Raw genomic sequence first — 8159 nt, forward strand, 5'->3', positions numbered from 1 at the left:
TCACGCTGTGATGTTAGTTAGAGGAATCAGTACAGATTTTTACTATATTAATTAAACACTTAATTTTATTTACCCAAGCCAAAAACTTAGTATCACTTATTTTTTCTCTGTCCTAGCAAGAATGAATTGAATTTTGTGACTTTCTGGAAAATGCAGCGAGATTAAATGTGGGGAATTCAGTCTGTATGTTTGTGAGCTGATGTTTTCCTCTCACAGGTCAGTGCCTGCATTGAAATACCAAGAGGGATCTAAGGGCTGGTGTACGCTGGGCACTGAACTGACAGAGCAATGTCTCTCAGGGTGTGAAACCCCTCCCCCAACCCATAGAGTTAAGGTGACCTAAGCCCTGGTTAGATAGTGGTAAAGAAAAGGAAGAATTGTTCTGTCAATGTAGCTATTACAGGGATGGGAAAACCCCTCCACTCACTGTCTACTCCAAAGTGCTGTAGCAGTGCCACAGCAGCATTTTAAGTGTCCACAGAGTGAAAGTAGATCTGGCTCCAGTTTGCACTGTGGATGCTCAGGCACTAAGACTAGAGTGATAATTACAACAGCACAGTGCTTGCCTAGTTGGCAGGATTCAAACCTGCGCAGGGTGACCCCAATGGATTTCTAGTCCATTGCCTTAACCACTCGGCCACAACTACTTGATGTACAGTTATTCTACTACATGATGATTCTGTTCTCACTGAATTTTCACTTCAAATTGCTCAGACCAGCTTCCCCAGCACACTCATGACTGCGCATCAGTGTAAGTGTGCCCTTGGGTGAACAGTGAGAATTCCTGCCCATTACCCTTCCAGCTGGAGCAGGATGAGAGTGTGTTTGTGTGAATGACATTGCTGTAGATTGTTGTTCATTCCCCACTCTGACAATTCAGACAGTCCCTTTCCTAGTCAAATTTCCAGCACATCGTTCCAATAGCCGGGGGCAGGATTTCTCTGGGGCACTGAAATATTTCAGGGGGCTGGTGCGTGAGCTCAGCCTTGCATTCCACCCTTGATGTTACATGGACTAACAACAGCAGCAGAAAGAAAGAGCTGAGCCAATAGCTTCCTGCCAGGGATGCAGGTGCCACAACCCCTCTGTCTGACCATCGCCATTGCAGGAGAGAAGGGTTCACTGGAATCGAATGCCCTGGCTCAGACCAGAGACACAGGAAGATTTCGCTGTTCATGGATCTGTGCAAAGGAAATTGTGTCTCTGTGAAATTGAGGTGGGAAATGAAATGTCCACATGGTGGCCCAATGCTCTGGGGAATGTGGGTGAAGGACTCGGGCTGAGAAATGATTTAACAGGGGTTTGTTTCAATTTATTGCCCCAATTAAAATCGATGGCTAAAAGGCAGCCATGTTGTTAGTACTTGTACCGGTGTTGGGACATCCCAGTGGATGTCAAGTCCATTGCCTTCACCAGGGGCAGTCAATTATTTTATCAAGGTACAAATTTCTTGTCCAAGGTATAGTCAAGGTCTAGACTCCAGAGAAAATAATACACTGCTGATAAGAAGAAGTACATCAAAAGATTTTGCAGCCACCATGGGCATAACAATGATGTGCCATGTTTCACTCTCCTTTCCCTTTGGTGCCACCTCCTTTCCCTTTGGCCTTGTAGTTGACCAAGGGCAAAGCTAAACATCTCCTCAGATACCAGGGAGTGTTTATGTCCATTCCTGCGAGCTACACAGGGGTTTGATGTTGCTACTTTCAATCCTCTGGCTCTGCCGGGATAAGGAACAATTCAAGCTGTCACTGAACTGAAGGAGGAAGATCAGTTTTTGACAGGGAGAGGGACACCTCCTCTTCAAGGCGTTTGGCTGGCAGTCCTGGTCCCCAGGTCTTGCCCGTGGGGCTCCAGCAATTTTGGGACCGGGTCACTCCTTTGGCCCCACCTGCTGCCCCCAGGCGCTCCCCCCCAGGGGCCCCATCAGTGCATCAGAGCTGAGCAGCATCTGCCTGCTCACTCCAATGGCTGCCGGCCCCTCCGCATGGCAGGGCAGGGTGGGTCTGTGCCTCCGCGCGCTACCCCCACCCTGAGCCCCTGCGGCCAATGGGATGCTGCGGGGGTGATGCCTGGGGGCAGCAGAACATGGAGGCCCCCCAGCCCACCCCACCTTGGACACCCCGGTAAGCACCGCACCCCTTACTCCCTCCCAGAGCCTGCACCACCATCCCCTCCCCACATACCCCCTCCTCCTCCCTGCAAACTCCCTCCCAGAGCCTGCACCCCTCTCCACACACACCTGCCCCCAACTCCCTCTCCCTCCACACACACCCTCCCGCCCACCCTAATCTCCCTCCCAGAGCCTGCACCCCCACCCCTCCTCCTGTTCCCCCTACTCCCTGCCCCAGCCCAGAGCCTGCACCCAGCACCCAAACTCCCAGAGCCCTACAAGGAATTTTTGTACCCAAGGCAAGGGCCGGCTTCAGGCTCTTTGGCTGCGGGTCCTTGAGTCCCTGTCGGAGGGAAGGACCTGCCACTGAATTGCCACCGCCGCTTCATTCATCCTTCGGTGGCAATTCGGCAGCGGGTCCCTGAGTCCCTCTCGGAGAGAAGGACCCACTGACGAACTGCCGCTGAAGAAGTGGCAGTGGTAGAGCTGCCGCCGAAGTGCCGCTGATCGTGGTAGAGCTGCGACCCTCCACTTTCTGCAGCTGAGGCAAGTGCCTCACTCGCCTCGCCCATGTTACGGTGCTGCAAACTCCCTCCCAGAGCCTGCCCCCCAGAACCCCTCCCCCACCCAAACTCCCTTCCAGAGACCAGCCTCTCACCCCTTCTGCACCGAAACTCCCCCCAGAGCCTGCACCCCTCCTGCAGCCCAATCCCCAGCCCAGGGCCTGCACCCTAGACCTCCTCCTCCCACCCAAACTCCCTCCCAGAGCCTTAGGCAGGTGAGGGGCAGAGTTTTGGGGGGCGGGTTCTGGGAGGTGTGAGTGACATTATTGGCCCACTGGGAGGATTGGAGGACTGGCACTGGCCCTAAGGTAAATCGTGGTTGAGACCCTGCTTTAAGGGATTGGAGCAATGCTGGAGAGACTGACGGGCAGGGAGCTGGGGAGCTGTGTGTGCCCCAAGAAGAGTTGCTGTTGTGCTCTGGTGACACAGAGCGGGGGTGGGGAGCTTGTAAGCAGTGGTGTTTGTACAGAGATAAAGTTTACTAACCCCAAGGTTAAAAACTGTTCCTGCTCTGGGCTGTACATGACACTCTTTGGTGAGAGGATAGATCAGTGAGTGAATGTTTTCCTGCAGGGTAATAAGTTTCTAGTTCCAATCCAAGTGATTCCCTTAAAAAACTTTTTCAAATGAAAATCGATTTCCAGACCCATCTCCAGTATGTTCAGGAGTTCGCTGAAGTTGAGGGGGGCTTGAAATGAATTTAAACACTATTTTCCTATGCAAATGAATAAAAACCTAGCAGAGCTGTCCAGCAGCTGAAATCAGTTCCAGTCCTTGGCTTCTCTAAGAGGGACACTCGGTAGCTGAGGCATGTGGGACACCTCTGGGATGATGACAGGGGAAAAAATGCTGGATTCAATCAAAGATGAGACCATAGGAGGGGAAGGTGAACGGCAGCACCACACAGGGTCATAACACTCAGACACAGGGCTTCACTGTCACTACCCCTGTGTTTTCCATCATTTCTATCCGGGGTGAAAGTAACTTACAGGATTTACCGGTACTGCCGGAGTCCTGAGGGGGCGCGGCCTCCTCTGGAAAGGGCGTGGCCTCTCAAGCTTTAAAGGCCCTGGAGCACCAGCTGTGGCTGGGAGATCCAGGGCCTTTAAATCAACCAGGGCCTCCCAGCTGCAGAGGTAGCTAGGAGGCCCCCAGACCTCAGGGGCAAATTAAAGGAACACTGAGCTTTGTGGGGCTGGGGCAGGTATTTAAAGGGCCAAGAGCTCCTGCCACTGAGGGGAGCTCCAAGCCCTTTAAATCCTGGCCCCAGCCCGGCCACCGGAGCTGCGGCTGGGGTTGAAAGGGCTCTGGGCTGCCCGCAGCGGCGGGGAGCCCAGAGACCTTTCAATCCCCGCAGCGAAAGCCGGTGCAGTCCGGCACAGCGTATTGGCTCTTGCCGCTATGCCGTACCAGCTTGTACCAGCTTACTTTCACCTCTGTTTATATCCTAAGGAACACACCCTCCCCCTCCTCCACGCACTGTCACACACAACCTTCTCCCCTTGAGCCCCATCCAACTCTCCCCCTCTCCCCCCCACACACGCCACGGGACACAGCCTCTTGGTGACGCACCCAGATGGGGACTTGTCTCTGCGTCTCCTGAGCAGGGTAGCCGAGAGCTGGAAGGGCCACAGGAGACCAGTGGAGCTAGGCAGGGATAGAAAAGACTTCCCCTCCCCTCCCCTTCTCAAGAGTCCCGTTAATCTCACCCATGGGACATTCCAGCACCGGGTGGGCTCAAAGTACCAACCTTCCCCTGAGCAACGGAAGGGGGAACCAGCTCTATCACATGGAAGGAGGCTCCTCACCTCTGCTGCTGCCATCCTGCAGCCTTTCATATGGATTTGTTTTAGCTAATGCAACCCCCTCAACCCCTAATCCAGCCATGAATCGAGGAGAAAAGACCCTCAGGCAGGCAGTAGCGGTGCAGTGGGTTAGTGCACAGGACTTATAATAGCAGCACTGAGTGGAGCGATGCTTGTTGCCGGCACAGAGGCCCGAGGCAGCAAACAGTGATTCGTTGCCCGGTGTGCTTCGCTCCAATAAACACACCAAGGTGGAGAAGCAAAGTTTATTTGAGATCTCAAAGCATGGTGCTTGGAGAGAGAGGTGTCTCAAATCAAGCACACAGCTGCAAGCAGCTTTTCTGTTCTTATACATGATTTCAGCTAAGCATCTCTATTACCCCCCCCACACCCCCTCCCTCTTCTTCCCTCCCTTCTAGTTCCCATATAGCAGATACATTATAAAGTAGCAATTACACTAAGCAGGTTAAATCATACTTGGCAGCAAACAAATCATCTCGTTAGTGTCTTTTTTCCGACCGGTTATTTTGTTTAACTCCCTCTTTGCTATCCTGCTTTTCCCCTCCTCCCTTCAGCCAGGTGCAAGCAGGAATTGCCTTCTGGTATCAGTGCTGCACTGATAACACATTCCATTCTTGGTTACTGACTTGTAAGGTCGATCCGAGTTTAACATGGGCCCCTCTAGGCAGTCATAGACTAACTTTGGTTCATTCAGGCCTAATACAGATGCCTGATGCCACCAACATGCTGAAGTGGTGAGTTCAAACCTCACCTGAAGTTCTAGTTTTCTTTAAGCAAATGGCTTCTGCCAATCATTTTGTCCTGCAGAAAATACAATTCCGGCTCAGAAGACACCGAGGTCCCCTTGCTTTACAGAGAGCAGGGCAGATTCCACAGATCTACCAGGGTCTGCCCTACACCAGCGGCCTGTGTCAGGAGGGGTCAGGCAGAGCCCAGAGCACTGCCCCCGACTCCCCCTCAGTCTTTGCTCCCCAAACCACCTGTGTGCTCACCCTCTTCGCTGTGAGACTCAAAGCCTGCCTGGCTTTCTGTATGCTGGTGTGGTTTTCATCTGTCATGTTGATGTGCATGTGGGTCCTGTGTGATTTTGGTGGATGCCTTGCATAGTTTCGTGTGTGTGTGTGTGTGTGTGTATGACTTTTGCATGCAGATTGGTTTTTTGCTCAGTATTCTTTTGGCATGTGGTTTTTGTGCTTTCTTGTTGTGGGCTTTTGCTGTATTTTTTGGTGTGGATTTGTTCTTTCTATGTTTTGTGTAGCTTTCCCTTTTGTGTATATGGCTCTGTGTGCTGTGTGGGTTTGGTTTTTGTTTATGTCTGTGTGGGCCTGTGCAGTGTGTGATTTTCTCATTCTTTCTGTGTGCGTTTGTCTCTCGGTTTGTATCTTCATGTGTAAATTCGCTGGAACTTTTCAAACTCTCCACAGCTTTGCCAATTTTCACCAGGAATTTTTCTCCATTAACAAATTCTCACTTGTTCCCTACCAGTTGGTGACCATTGGCCCAGGGGCCTGTCAGTCTCAGGGTCCTGATTTCCCATTGACCCTTCCCCCTTCTATTGGGACTGGGAACTAGCCAACCAAAAACCCCACCCAGTTTTAGTAACAAGTTTGGTGCTTGTGGCCACACTTTTCCTCTTGCCCACATGGCACTTGAAGAAAGCAGTGCCAGGGCCAGGCTTGCTAGGCAGGAGGGAGGCAGAGTCCCAGGCTGGAGCCCAGCACCTCTCCTCCTCTGGGCACCTAGAGCAGAGGCGGCTGGTGCTGACAGCTCTGAGGGAAGGCTAGAAAGCCACAGAGCAACTGAGGGCGGGGCTAGACGAGGGCAGGACCATGCCTATGTGTGGCCAGCAGACAGGCAACAAGACCCCCGGCCAGCCTGCTCCCTGCCATGCCAAACACCCACTGAAGGCCACCCGCAGACCACCATGCGGGGCGGCTGCTGATGCTCTGTGGCCAACATCAGAAGAAGGTATGAAAGCAGGGCCAGCCCCCCTGGTGGAGCCTCTTACCGTTCCCACTCATGGTGCTCACTTTTGCAGCAGGGCAGGAGATTTTACCCCAAGAGGCTTTTCCCCAGCTGAAGAGAAGCAGAGAAACATCCAGGCTCCCAAGGCGCTATGTAGCAACCCCCCTCAAGCACAAGGACAGAGGGAAACTGCTCCGCACGCTAGCCCGGGCAGCCGTCCATTTTCTTTGGCAAGTCAGGAAGGGCAAAGGCTAGACTGGAAGCACCTGGGGCTCATGCCCCAGCCTTTGTGGCACCCAACCCCCAACTCCTTCCCAGGGCTTTAGCTGAAGGCAGAGCATTGGCCTGAGAGGCCAAGAAGAAGTTCCAGACCTGAAGGGAGCAGGACTTTCAGCACGAAGGTAAAACTGCAGCAATACAACTCTGAAGTGATTTGACCCCTCAATCACTTGATCCAAAGTCAGATACCTTATCCATTAGGCCATGTAGACACAAGAGCAAAGCTACTTCATGCACTTTTTTGGAACAGGTGGACACTGTGTTTCTCAGGCCATCTACTAAGGGGGAGCGAGACTCTCTGGGCACAAGAAGTAGAGTTCCCAGGGAGACGTGAGACTTAATTCTCTGGAGCCAGGTGCAGGGCTTTGGTAGGGAGGCTCCGGCATGGGGAATTGGGGTGCAGCAGATGGACTCGCTGTCTAGGGGCTTAGATTTAGTCTCCCTGAGGAGGAGAAGAAATCTTGCTGACAGGCAGTGGCTGTATAGAAAGAGGAGGGGTTCCGGGGACTTTTTGTGCTTCTCTTTTGCCTGCCTGCTCGCTCTTGTGCTGAACAGTGAAGCTGTTCTCAACAAGCCCAGGTAGCTCAGTTGGTAGATGCATCAGGCTCTTAATCTGAGGGTCCAGGGTTCAAGCCCCTGTCTGAGTGCTCAGCTTTTAAGTTGCCTTGTCTGCCAGGAGCCAAATCCTGTTCACAGCCATACGTGGATTCCCAGAAGCTGTGGCCATCTCCTGGAAAGATTCCTTTCCTCAGGAATCGGAGAGAGGCCACATCCACAGGAGCAGGCCTAGAACACACAGTCTCTGGCTGCCAGGAAGTGCTGTGGGGCCAGGTGCTGAGGAAGCCCAGAGGGAGAGAGAGAAGCAATGAGTACAGAGGGCAAATGTAAGGAGAGTCTGGTCCGGCTATTGTGGGGAACTTCCCTGGCTTTTACACGACCCCGGTGGAATTGGCCAGCGGAAGGATCTGAGTCCCCACCCCCTTACCCAGAGGCTGCCTGACCCCAAGGACGCTCTTTCTACTCTCCTGTGTGGCAGAGACCTCGTAACCCCAACAAGGCTGGGCCCAGGAATCCTGGGGGGCTTGACCCCCCCCCAATCTTGTCATGATCACTTGAATGGGGGCTACGGTGTCCCCACTCTGGGGTTCTCTCTCCGCTCTGGGCACTTCCCTGACCCACTCCTCATTGCATGTGCTTCAAGCAAACACCATTTATTACCCAGTAATCAATGTAAAACATAAGGAAAGATGGGAAAGGAAAACACGTCACCCTGTTCTGTGGTGCAGGGAGATCACAACCAGCGTCTCTGGAGGGTCAGGGCAGATCACGGTCTCTCCCTCACATGTCCCAGGCCTCCTCCCCAGGCCCTGGCTGTGCTGCAGGGACACCACCAAGGGCTGGACACTTGCTGTG

General features: G+C 53.0%; 2 non-coding genes across 2 annotated transcripts; one reads left to right on the top strand and one right to left on the bottom strand.

Annotated features, from left to right (window-relative positions):
- Window positions 1-563: 563 nt before the first annotated feature.
- TRNAS-AGA lies at window positions 564-647 on the bottom strand. Its single transcript has one exon. It is a non-coding gene; the product is annotated as a tRNA-Ser (tRNA).
- A 6672-nt stretch (window positions 648-7319) lies between these two features.
- On the top strand, window positions 7320-7393 carry TRNAK-CUU. Its single transcript has one exon. It is a non-coding gene; the product is annotated as a tRNA-Lys (tRNA).
- Window positions 7394-8159: the final 766 nt, after the last annotated feature.

The sequence above is a fragment of the Mauremys mutica genome, chromosome 5, assembly GCF_020497125.1.
Source record: "Mauremys mutica isolate MM-2020 ecotype Southern chromosome 5, ASM2049712v1, whole genome shotgun sequence".
In the NCBI taxonomy this organism is placed as follows: Eukaryota; Metazoa; Chordata; order Testudines; family Geoemydidae; genus Mauremys; species Mauremys mutica.